A 12,364-nucleotide genomic window follows, 5' to 3' on the forward strand; every position below is an offset into this window, starting at 1 on the left:
AATTCAGGTCTTTTACTAAAAATACACTAAAATACAGTGCTGTTCCAAAAATATCACTCTCAACATAACTATAGTGGCTTGCAAAAGTATTCAACTTTTCAACCACAGCCTGACTGCTGCGCTTTATTGGAAAAGTGGTGAACTGTATGAAATCCTGTGTGAAGTTTGCATGTTGGAGACTCGGCAAACACGTGGAAAAGGGTTCTCTGGTCTCATGAGAACAAAATTGATCTTTCTGGCCTTGGAACAAAAGCTGTACGTTTAGCGGAAACTTAGCACTGCTTCACCTCAGCACACCATCTTCACTGTGAAGCATGGTGGTGGCAGCATCAGGTTAAGCTTTATCCTTGGCCTCTTGGGTGTTTCTCTGATTAATCCCCTCTTTATTCGGTCACTGACTTTTGATGGATGGTCTCCTCTAGGCAGAGTCACGGTTTTGCTATATACTTTTTGTTTTTTTAATAATGGATTTAATGTCACAAATGCAAATCACAAATTTTTTTTTTTTATTCGTAAATAATTTTGTAATCTACTGTATATTGATTTCGACTCACTTCAATATTATGGACTATTCAATGTAGATTCACCACATAAAATCCAAGTAAATTTCATTTCAGCTCCAGGTTGTAACACTACAAAATGTAGTTAACATTCTGAGATAAATCATCAATAAACATTAAAAGACGGTTTAGTTTGGGCTTCTACAAAAAGTAACAGAAGTTAAACTAGAAGGGTAAAGTTTGAGAATGAACTTTGTGTTGGCTTGACAGAGCACGCTAAGCACACATAAAGAGCTGAGTCAATGATACTACAACGTTTCATTGCTATTAACTTTAAAATGTTAAAACATTCCAGTTTAAAACATTTAAACTGCAATACTACAATGTAATACTACAACGTTTCAGTGTTATTTACTTTAAAATTGTTAAAACTTTCCAGTTTAAAACATTTAAACTGCAATACTACAATGTTCACTACAATGTAATACTACAACGTTTCATTGTTATTAACTTTAAAATGTTAAAACATTCCAGTTTAAAACATTTAAACTGCAATACTACAATGTAATACTACAACGTTTCATTGTTATTAACTTTAAAATTGTTAAAACTTTCCAGTTTAAAACATTTAAACTGCAATACTACAATGTAATACTACAACGTTTCATTGTTATTAACTTTAAAATGTTAAAACTTTCCAGTTTAAAACATTTAGGTTTTTTAGTAGTTGGTTATGAGTTTTGTAGTTAGTATGTTGTTAAGTGGTTGTTATGGTGTTTCTAAGTGGTTGCCATGGTGTTGCTGGTGTTCCTGACGATTGCTTGGGTGTTGTTAATTGGTTGTTATGGTGTTCCAGGTGCTTGCTAGTGTGTTGCTATGCTATCCCATGGGGTTGCTAGTTTGTTGCTAGGTGGTTTCTATGGTATGGTATCACAGGTGGTTGCTAACGGGTTAAGTGGTTGCTATTGTATTCCGGAAGGTTACCAGAGTGTTAGTCGGCAAACCAATAGAGTTTTATTTTCCTTTCTGTATTTTGTAATTAACACAGGCCTCAAATCATGAGAAGGAAACATTCCCTATGTGTTCTTATGGGGGAAAAACATACTTTCTACTCGTTGCTACGCAGAAACCTTAAATCTGTAAAACCATAAATCTGTCCCAAAAGCACAAGCGCATGTATTCCTGTATATTTCTGTGTCAAGCCAACATTATCTGCTACTGGAAGATATTTAAGAGTCTGATCGTATGATATATAACATGCTAACAGGCCACCAAGGAGTTGATTGGATTTGATGATCAGATTTTATTTCAGATTTGTGTTCTCTTAGCGTGTCCAGAGGAGAGTGTTTTGTGTTTTAAGGTGGAGTTTGCCGAGGCTAACAGCTGTGTTTACAGCATGAATACTGATACAGCTATGATACACGCCTGGCTAACGAGGCTGGCCCCGAGTCGATTAGACCTCATTACCGGGTGAGACAGATCCCATGATAGTCTCAGTGTGCTGAACGACCCAATAGCACGCTATCCGAAACGCCCTTATCCGACTGACAGCCGCCTGCCAGACGTCTGATGTCACTTCCTGTCAATTATTCGCAGGGGGAAAACAATAGAGAACCTCCATTAGAGTATGCTGCTGTTTGAGTAACTTAAAAATATACCACAAAGTACAGCAGATTACATCCTTTTACATCACAAAAACAAAAATCTGCAAAGTTAAATTGAATTAAAAATGAAAATCACAAGTTTGATCACATGATGTCACAACAGCCTTTATTTTCATCTTATTTGTTTGATGTACTGCTTAGCATATTTTATTTCATTTAGTTCATGTATTGTCTTTTTTTTACTTTAGTGTTATTAGTTTTTAAAATCTTTGTAATCTTCAGACTTTAAGTTACCTCTTTACAGCACTTTGGTCACATTTTTAAATCTGCTTTATAAATAAATTTGACTTGACTTTAATAATTCAGCAACATTAGCTAAGCTAGCCAGACACCTCCTGAGGTCGCATTAGCTAAGCTAACTAGTAAGCTAGTTAGCATGAGTGCAGTGGTGTGTTAGGTAGCTTAGCATAATACTGTAAAGTTTAGCAACATTATGTAGCGTTGTTCTTTTTCCAGTTTCCAGTTAGCAACAGTGTTCTCATGACTTGAACAGCAGGAGTATCATGTGTTCTACTATACTGAATTCAATTCAATTCAAATTAAATTGTTCACTAGCGGTCAATGCTAAGTGTAGTCATAATGTGAATTTAGTTCATTTTACTACTGATTTAACCACACTTCTGAGGTAAATGTTGATATTCCTGATGATTTTGTCTCATTTTTACTGACAGTTCACCTTTACACTGTATAAAAGACTTAATAGCTACATGATTATTTACATAATATAGCCCTAATAGTTTAGCAGCATTAGCTATGCTAGCCAGCTCCCTGAACATGGCACCTCATTAATGTTATCTAGCTTACAAGTTAGCTTAGCTAATGGGATTGCTACAAGGATAGCTAATATTAGGCTAACTATTATATTCTGTAATTAAAAGGAGTAGGCTAGCTAATCTTAAGTGAGCTACTTTGTCGTGTAAATTAATAGTTAAATAGCTTAAGTTTCCTAACAGGCTAGCTGACGTTAAGCAAATTTTTCTTTTTTGCAAATCGCATCTGTAATAAAACAATAATAGAAATTGTTTTTCCTCAACATGAAACTTTATGTGCTGGACAATCTTTTATTTATTCATTTTTTAAAAAATACACTAATATCCAGCTATTTTAATCATGTGAAGAGCATCTCGCAAGTGAGATGAAGAGAAGGAATTTTGGATAACATTTTTATCTAAATTATTTTAAATCATATCCAGATTCTTTAGATGATTTTTTTTTTAAAAAAGCGATTATATTAAATTGCATGTCATATAAATTTTGAGTTTTTCTAAAATGGATTCTTCATGTGTACAAACGCTTTAAAAATGGTTTTAAAAAAGACAAAACATTATAGTAGAAATAAAAAAAAATCTTCCAATATAGTTGTTATTGTCATTCAGATCTAAAATATTTAAGGTTGAAGACCAAAATGATAGACAATATCATTTTATTTATAATTATTTTGTTTATTTAATTATTTATTTTTCACAAAATATAGTAAAATTCTTGACAATATTCTAGGACTGTTGCATGATGCAGCTGGCTGATTTCCGAGGTAAAAATAAAATCTTCATAAAAAAATGCTAAGGCTTTCAGTGACATCTAGTACAATATATTTTATTTAATTTTTATATTTTTATTTTGCGTAGAAATTTAGTAAAGGTATACCTGCAGTGACGTGCTGCATTGAGAATGGCAAATAAGTGAGAAATCAGAATCATGATGAAGTGATTTGGAGGTGATTTTCAGCTTGTATTTTCTGAAAAGTGTGGAGGCAGTGCAGGAGAAGGGTTCAAATTAATTTTAGAGTTCCTGTAGAACCTAAAGTGACGGCTCATCGCTAAGCAGTTAGCAGAATGTGTGTCTCCTGCATATGTACATGGATTACTGACTCACAGCAGATGTTTCAACCAGATTAACACACGGTCAGCAGGGCTAGGTCACTCACTCCACACACACACACACACACACACACACTCAGCAGGAGTCTTCACACTCCCAAGGCTGTATCGGTGAGTCATCAGACCTTTGTTTATAGTTACTGCTCAAACTGACCTTGATTGCAATCTGATTATTGCTCAGTAAGCAAAAGAGTGACTTCACTGACAGTCTGACCTACTTAACACACACTGCATGGAAACTTACACCTTTAACCATGGTGCAAAAAAAACCCAAAAAAAACAACAACATGATAACTGTGTTAGCCATGTTTTTTTTAACAGTAGAAAAGAAAGACATAATCACAATAAACATGATGATCAAACAACTTTATACCACAGCGCTGCTGGATTCTCAAATCTGAAATTATCGATTATTAATCGATAATCAACATAAATGATTGGTTTCTATTAATGCACTCGTTCTAATATGTTATTGTTTCTATAGTAACAACTCATTCATATGGATTTGTACAGCAGACGTTCTGCATAATCTATGACGAATTATAAACAAAATAAAATGTATCGTTCTTTTTAACAATTACAATGTTGATATGATGAAGGAGAAATGTGTTTATTTAAGATGTATGGAAGGAGTCTCCAGTGGAGCTAAATAACGTTTAAAGGTCACCATATTGTACTGATATAATTTCAATAGACAGAAACATTCGCATATCGTTCATTAATAAATGAAAAATTGTAATTATTGGCAAACTGCTGTGGTACAAGAGGAATAAAACACTTGGGGATGTGCTGTTATAGGAAAATAATCAACTTTTGGGTGGTGACAGTAAGTTCACTTCATCTCAGCAACCTGTTGTTGATTATTTTCCTATAACAGCATGATCTGAAGTGTTTTATTCCTTATAAAGTACTAAGGTTTTTCACATATTAACCATGAAGTAAAATTCATAAAGTACACAAATTAAATCATAGTGACACAGTAATACAACCAAACTGTAGTGACTTTCAGTAGCATACACTTGATTTTTCTGGCATTATTTAGAAAAATTAGCATGTTTTAGCATAATGCTTCACTAAACTCAGCATAATATGCTGTAATAATTGTGGTAACTTCAAAGTGTGGCATGCATTTACCTTGTTTTACAAGAAAACCCACATGAATTTCTGTATTACTTTGTAATTCACCAAGAAATCTGAGGGAAATTTTGGTGTTCCTGGAATTAATGGATATGTGTGAGCTAGCTAAAACATTATCTTCAGTCAATAGCTAACATAAACACAGCATCTGTATTTTCCACTAACCTAGCAACAGTATTCTCTTGACTATATTCAACTGTTCACTGTGCTAGCAATGTCACTGCTAACTGATTTTAATGATAAAGAGTCTTTTCCTACTGATTTAACAACACATCTGAGGTAAATGTTGATATTCCTGATGATTTTGTCTCATTTCTACTGCCAATACACCTGTACACTGTATAAAAACATAACAGCTAAATGATAGCTAGCTAAATGATTAGTCTTAGTCATCAGCTAGCATTCTCATGACTAAAAACAGTAAGATATTCTGTTCCTGTTCTGCTATTTTCATTTGTTTACTATGCTAGCAGTTGATGCTAGCTGGAATTAGAATGTTATTATACTTATATAGGGTCTTTTCCTACTGATTTAAAAACACATCTGAGGTAAATGTTGATATTCTTGATGATTTTGTCTCATTTCTACTGCCAATACACCTTTCCTCTGTATAAAAACATAACAGCTAAATGATAGCTAGCTAAATTATTAGTCTTAGTCATTAGCTAGCATTCTCATGACTAAAAACAGTAAGATATTCTGTTCCTGTTCTGCTATTTTCATTTGTTTACTATGTTGATATTCTCGATGATTTTGTCTCATTTCTACTGCCAGTACACCTTTACACAGTATAAAAACATAACAGCTAAATGATAGCTAGCTAAATTATTAGTCTTAGTCATCAGCTAGCATTCTCATGACTAAAAACAGTAAGATATTCTGTTCCTGTTCTGCTATTTTCATTTGTTTACTATGCTAGCAGTTGATGCTAGCTGGAATTAGAATGTTATTATACTTATATAGAGTCTTTTCCTACTGATTTAAAAACGCATCTGAGGTAAATGTTGATATTCCCGATGATTTTGTCTCATTTCTACTGCCAATACACCTGTACACTGTATAAAAACATAACAGCTAAATGATAGCTAGCTAAATTATTAGTCTTAGTCATTAGCTAGCATTCTCATGACTAAAAACAGTAAGATATTCTGTTCCTGTTCTGCTATTTTCATTTGTTTACTATGTTGATATTCTCGATGATTTTGTCTCATTTCTACTGCCAGTACACCTTTACACAGTATAAAAACATAACAGCTAAATGATAGCTAGCTAAATTATTAGTCTTAGTTATCAGCTAGCATTCTCGTGACTTAAACAGTAAGCCTATTGGGTGTTCTGCTATTTTCATTTGTTTACTATGCTAGCAGTTGATGCTAGCTGGAATTAGAATGTTATTATACTTATATAGAGTCTTTTCCTACTGATTTAAAAACACATCTGAGGTAAATGTTGATATTTCTGATGATTTTGTCTCATTTCTACTGCCAATACACCTGTACACTGTATAAAAACATAACAGCTAAATGATAGCTAGCTAAATGATTAGTCTTAGTCATTAGCTAGCATTCTCATGACTAAAAACAGTAAGATATTCTGTTCCTGTTCTGCTATTTTCATTTGTTTACTATGTTGATATTCTCGATGATTTTGTCTCATTTCTACTGCCAGTACACCTTTACACAGTATAAAAACATAACAGCTAAATGATAGCTAGCTAAATTATTAGTCTTAGTCATCAGCTAGCATTCTTGTGACTTAAACAGTAAGCCTATTGGGTGTTCTGCTATTTTCATTTGTTTACTATGCTAGCAGTTGATGCTAGCTGGAATTAGAATGTTATTATACTTATATAGGGTCTTTTCCTACTGATTTAAAAACACATCTGAGGTAAATGTTGATATTCTTGATGATTTTGTCTCATTTCTACTGCCAATACACCTTTCCTCTGTATAAAAACATAACAGCTAAATGATAGCTAGCTAAATTATTAGTCTTAGTCATTAGCTAGCATTCTCATGACTAAAAACAGTAAGATATTCTGTTCCTGTTCTGCTATTTTCATTTGTTTACTATGTTGATATTCTCGATGATTTTGTCTCATTTCTACTGCCAGTACACCTTTACACAGTATAAAAACATAACAGCTAAATGATAGCTAGCTAAATTATTAGTCTTAGTCATCAGCTAGCATTCTCATGACTAAAAACAGTAAGATATTCTGTTCCTGTTCTGCTATTTTCATTTGTTTACTATGCTAGCAGTTGATGCTAGCTGGAATTAGAATGTTATTATACTTATATAGAGTCTTTTCCTACTGATTTAAAAACGCATCTGAGGTAAATGTTGATATTCCTGATGATTTTGTCTCATTTCTACTGCCAATACACCTGTACACTGTATAAAAACATAACAGCTAAATGATAGCTAGCTAAATTATTAGTCTTAGTCATTAGCTAGCATTCTCATGACTAAAAACAGTAAGATATTCTGTTCCTGTTCTGCTATTTTCATTTGTTTACTATGTTGATATTCTCGATGATTTTGTCTCATTTCTACTGCCAGTACACCTTTACACAGTATAAAAACATAACAGCTAAATGATAGCTAGCTAAATTATTAGTCTTAGTTATCAGCTAGCATTCTCGTGACTTAAACAGTAAGCCTATTGGGTGTTCTGCTATATTCATTTGTTTATCATGCTATCAGTTGATGCTAGCTGGAATTAGAATGTTATTATACTTATATAGGGTCTTTTCCTACTGATTTAAAAACACATCTGAGGTAAATGTTGATATTCTTGATGATTTTGTCTCATTTCTACTGCCAATACACCTTTCCTCTGTATAAAAACATAACAGCTACATGATAGCTAGCTAAATTATTACTTGGCATACATATTTATCAGTTGCCTAGCAACCCACATAACCTTGACCACAAGTTTTGTTTGACGACACAGTTACACACACGATGTAGGTCACTGCTAAAGGCTGTTACAGCCAAAAGAGGAACTCTGTGACTATTAAACATGTCATTTTTATTACACCATTTCCCTAGGATTCACACTTCCTCATGCACTCCTCATGCTGCTAAACTGCATCTAAAGCTTCAAGTGTCACAGAATACCTGATAGGTGTGACCGGAGCGCTAACACCCACAAATAAGCTCTGTTGTCCTCACCGAACGTGAACCGGAGGCCTGTGCCCTTCTGAAACACCTTAAACCGATGGCTTACATGATATGTGACATGTACACCAGGTGGATCAGTTGACGTAATGTGGATTGGGTAACTGAAAAATCCACATTCCTCTTTTTGGTTTCTCGAGTTGGTTGAGAAAGCTATGGCAATCATATTACTCAATTTAATTCTTAAAGCCTTGTTAAATTGGATTATAATATATGAGAAGTACTATATCATATCATGGGAGCCTCACTTTTGCTACTGATGCTATATTCAAATATTGTCATGTTCTCACCCTTTTTATGATGTGAACTTTTTTGTGGTATTCATGATTGCCTAACTTGAACTTTTATGACAGTTCATGAGTATGCGATTCAACGTTGGTGTTTCTCAACATGACTGAACCCATATAACCTTTTAAAGAAAGCAATATTAGTCATACAGAGTCTTTACATTTTATTTATGAAAGACTTGCATATAAAAGTGATGTGCTAGCTAGTTATATTGTTAGCCTTATATATTACCTAGCTTCTATGCTCAACAGATATATTCCATTATTCCATGATTAATATTATAGCATATATATTAGTATTAAAACACTTAAGGATATGCTGTTATATTATAAATGCAAATAATATATAAATAATCAACGACAGGGTGGTGTGATGAAGCAGAGTTACTGTCACCACCCTGAAGTTGATTATTTTCCCATAACAGCACGTCTCTGAGTGTTTTATTCCTTTTATACCAGAGCAATCTGCCAACGATTACAATTTTTATTTATTAAAGAACGACATACTTTTTAATCTTTTTATAGTTAATGTTGTGGAATATCACTGAAACAAGTTATCACTTATGTTATAGCAGCTATAAACAGTTGTTCCCTCACCAGTCATTCTTTTTTCATCCTGAAGATGTCAGAAAACTTAAAGTTACAGCTTTATCTCTGACTGTTACAAAGCACTGACACTGGAGACTCCTTCCATAAACATTTAATAAACATCGCCTTACAGAAAACTTCAGCATATCAATGATCGAATGATTTTCTTTGTTAAATAACAGCATGTTGTTTAAATCTGTTTATTATTAGCCTTAGATTCTGTGGATTGTCCAGCATACAGTATGTGTAACTGTGGATGTAAGCTAAGGATGTTTCAGCTACCAAAATGCAAAGGTATCAACAAAAAAACAAAGTATATTAATAAATACACCAATTCATTGGTAAATACATCTTCTGTTTACATACTGGTTTACTTCTGGCTGTTTGCTAGTCATTTTCTTTAAAAATACATATATACAGTATGTGTTAAGTTATTTATAAACTTTTAATACACATTATTACATTATAAATTATATTACACATTATATAGTTTTATATATAATATATTTTTTTTATTCATTTTGTCATTTGAAGCATAGGAATAATGCAAATGAATTCAAAATAACGGCCGTTATTTTTCAAATACTTTTTCGCACGCGCGTTCTCATATGTTAACGGTCGCCATAGCACGCGCTGTCAAATCTCAAACCTCATAAATTAAAATAAAACAATAATTTTATGTGTATTTTATAAATAAAAAGTATATTACTAAAAAAAAATCCCATGCCATTAGAAAAAAAACCCGGCCTCATCGTAACACTTAAACTGCGTCATCGCTTCTTCAACCTCATTTGTGTTAGAGTTTTGATCCCGGTGAGCTTGTACCACTCGGACAGGGTGGTGTGTCTGTTCTGTACGATTATTTTGTCAAGAAAATATTACAACTCGAATATTTTATGTACCTAACTTCTTATACTAGTTGTGAATTTCATTATAATATCTTGTATTATCACATTGTGTTGGATTTATTTGGAAATGGGGCTTCTTGATTAAAACGCACACCCCTGCGTGGAGTTGCGAATGGTTGGTCCGAGTCTCCACTCTGCACATTAGCGCTATGAGCCCAGTGTGTGTGTGTATGTTTAGTAGGAAACATGCAGCAATAAGGAAACACAGCAGCGTATGAGTGTGTGTGTGTGGTTGTGTGTATGTGTGCGCGCATGTGTGTGTGTCTGTCTGTGTGTGGCTTTTTTTTAAACAAAATCTTTTTAACTTTTTAGTACAGTATGCAGTAAACAAAAAAACAAACAAACACCAGGCTGAGTTGTGGATGTTGTGCGACTGTTCGATCAGCCTGAAAAGATGTTTGGTTTTGGTGAGTAACTTTTTTATTATTGTCTTAAAATGGCCAAGAACAAACTCAGATTCTTGTTTTGATAACATCTAAACCAAGATGAAGTTCTTTAGGTGCTAATCTAACATATAACGCCTCATGTCAGCCCCTGGCTGCTGGGATAAACTTTTACTTTTGTCGTCACTATGTTCACGAGTTGTCCAAACCGCTCCGAATTGATATGTAGTGCACTATGTAGGGCGCACTTACTTACGTACTTACCTACTACCTATACACACTAGGTAGTGCGCATGCGCAGGGAGTGAGCAGCGATTTGGGATTCAGCCTTCATCTAGTGGTAGGCTAACTTGAAGCCATTGTTTGCCAAGGCATGTTTTGAACCTGTGTGTACAATATATATCTGTATATGTGTATATATATAGTTTATTTAAACAATTTGAGCTGTAATGTTGGATTTAAAGATTTATCTAAATGTTATTTAATTATGATCTCGTTAAATTTACAAAGAGAGAAGGTTTATTATTATACATATATATATACATAAACATATATATATATATATATATATATATATATATATATATATATATATATATATATATCTAAATGTAGACCTAATAATCCAGTTTATTTAGCTATCCCTCTTATCTAGTGCAAGTGTTCTTATTAAAGTGCATTATTTTAATTTGTATTATATTGTATGTATGTATGCATGCATGCACTCTTTCATTTTTAAAAGTGTAAAATGTTCAATCAGGTGATTAAACCAGGAATATCTGGTGACTTTGTATGTGAGTCATTGATGAAGAGTGAGCAGAGTAGTGAATTAAGGTCAGACATCACCTTTAATTCCATGTTAAAGCAGATTAGTCTTTGTTTAACCCACAGAGAAGTTAGAGAAGTCTGGATCCCTCTCGTAGGGGGCAGCAGGAACCACGCCGGGGCTAATGAGCAGGCCGTGCACGCATGGCAACGTCGCAACTTCTTTTCTTGTCGGACCAGGATCTCCAACCACGCATGCAAATTAACATCAATTATCCGTCTGGTTAGGCTTCGTGATCCAGATTCTGATCTGCATAAACACTACGTTGTTACGACACAGATTACACGTGATGAGTGTCCTTGGGCTACTTTTAGTAAAGAACTAAGGAGTAAAACTCTCCGTGTCGCGCAGTTATGGGAAAATAATCAACGACAGGGTGGCGTGATGAGGCGGACTCACGGCTACCTTCCCGAAGTGGCTTATTACGAAGTTTTACGACTTCAAAAGTGCCTGTGATATTTTATATTTTATTATATTTAATTTATATATATATAAAAAAAAAGTACACCTTCAAATACTTTTTATCCATTTAGAGTTATATTTAATGTCGAGGAAACAAGTTAGTTCCCATTCTCACGTACGTTATAGCAGCTGTAAACATTCCCTCGTTCCCTCACCAGCCTCTCTTTCTTCTCTGTCTTAAGAAAAAAAAATAAAAATAAAAAAAAAACACAGCTTGTCATGTTACAGCTTTACCTCTGACTGACACTGGAGACTCCTTCCATAAATGTTACACAAACATCTCCTTACGGAAAACGTCACCATATCGACGATTTTTGAAAACGTGCATGAGCTGTTACTATGGAAACGATAACGTATCAGAACAGTGGCTGTTATAGAAATGAATCCGCACCATTCTGACCAATCAGAATCCAGAATTCAACAACAGCGATTAAAGATTAAGGATTGTAACGATTAAGGAACGTCGCTGAAAGCGCAGTTTGTTTTGCAACAGTCGTTAGAACATCGTATCCTATTAACAATTTTAGGTTTAATCCGTATATTGTCGAA

At 33.9% G+C, this 12,364-nt stretch overlaps 1 protein-coding gene across 1 annotated transcript in view; it reads left to right on the top strand.

The window, feature by feature from the left end:
- Window positions 1-10,292: 10,292 nt before the first annotated feature.
- fam53b (family with sequence similarity 53 member B) overlaps window positions 10,293-12,364 on the top strand; it is a 38,079-nt gene continuing 36,007 nt past the window's right edge. The window contains exon 1 of the mRNA XM_026915619.3: window positions 10,293-10,551. The gene's annotated coding sequence lies outside the window, so the exon portion shown is untranslated. The remainder of the gene's footprint in view (window positions 10,552-12,364) is intronic.

The sequence above is a fragment of the Pangasianodon hypophthalmus genome, chromosome 12 (genome assembly GCF_027358585.1).
Source record: "Pangasianodon hypophthalmus isolate fPanHyp1 chromosome 12, fPanHyp1.pri, whole genome shotgun sequence".
Classification (NCBI taxonomy): Eukaryota; Metazoa; Chordata; class Actinopteri; order Siluriformes; family Pangasiidae; genus Pangasianodon; species Pangasianodon hypophthalmus.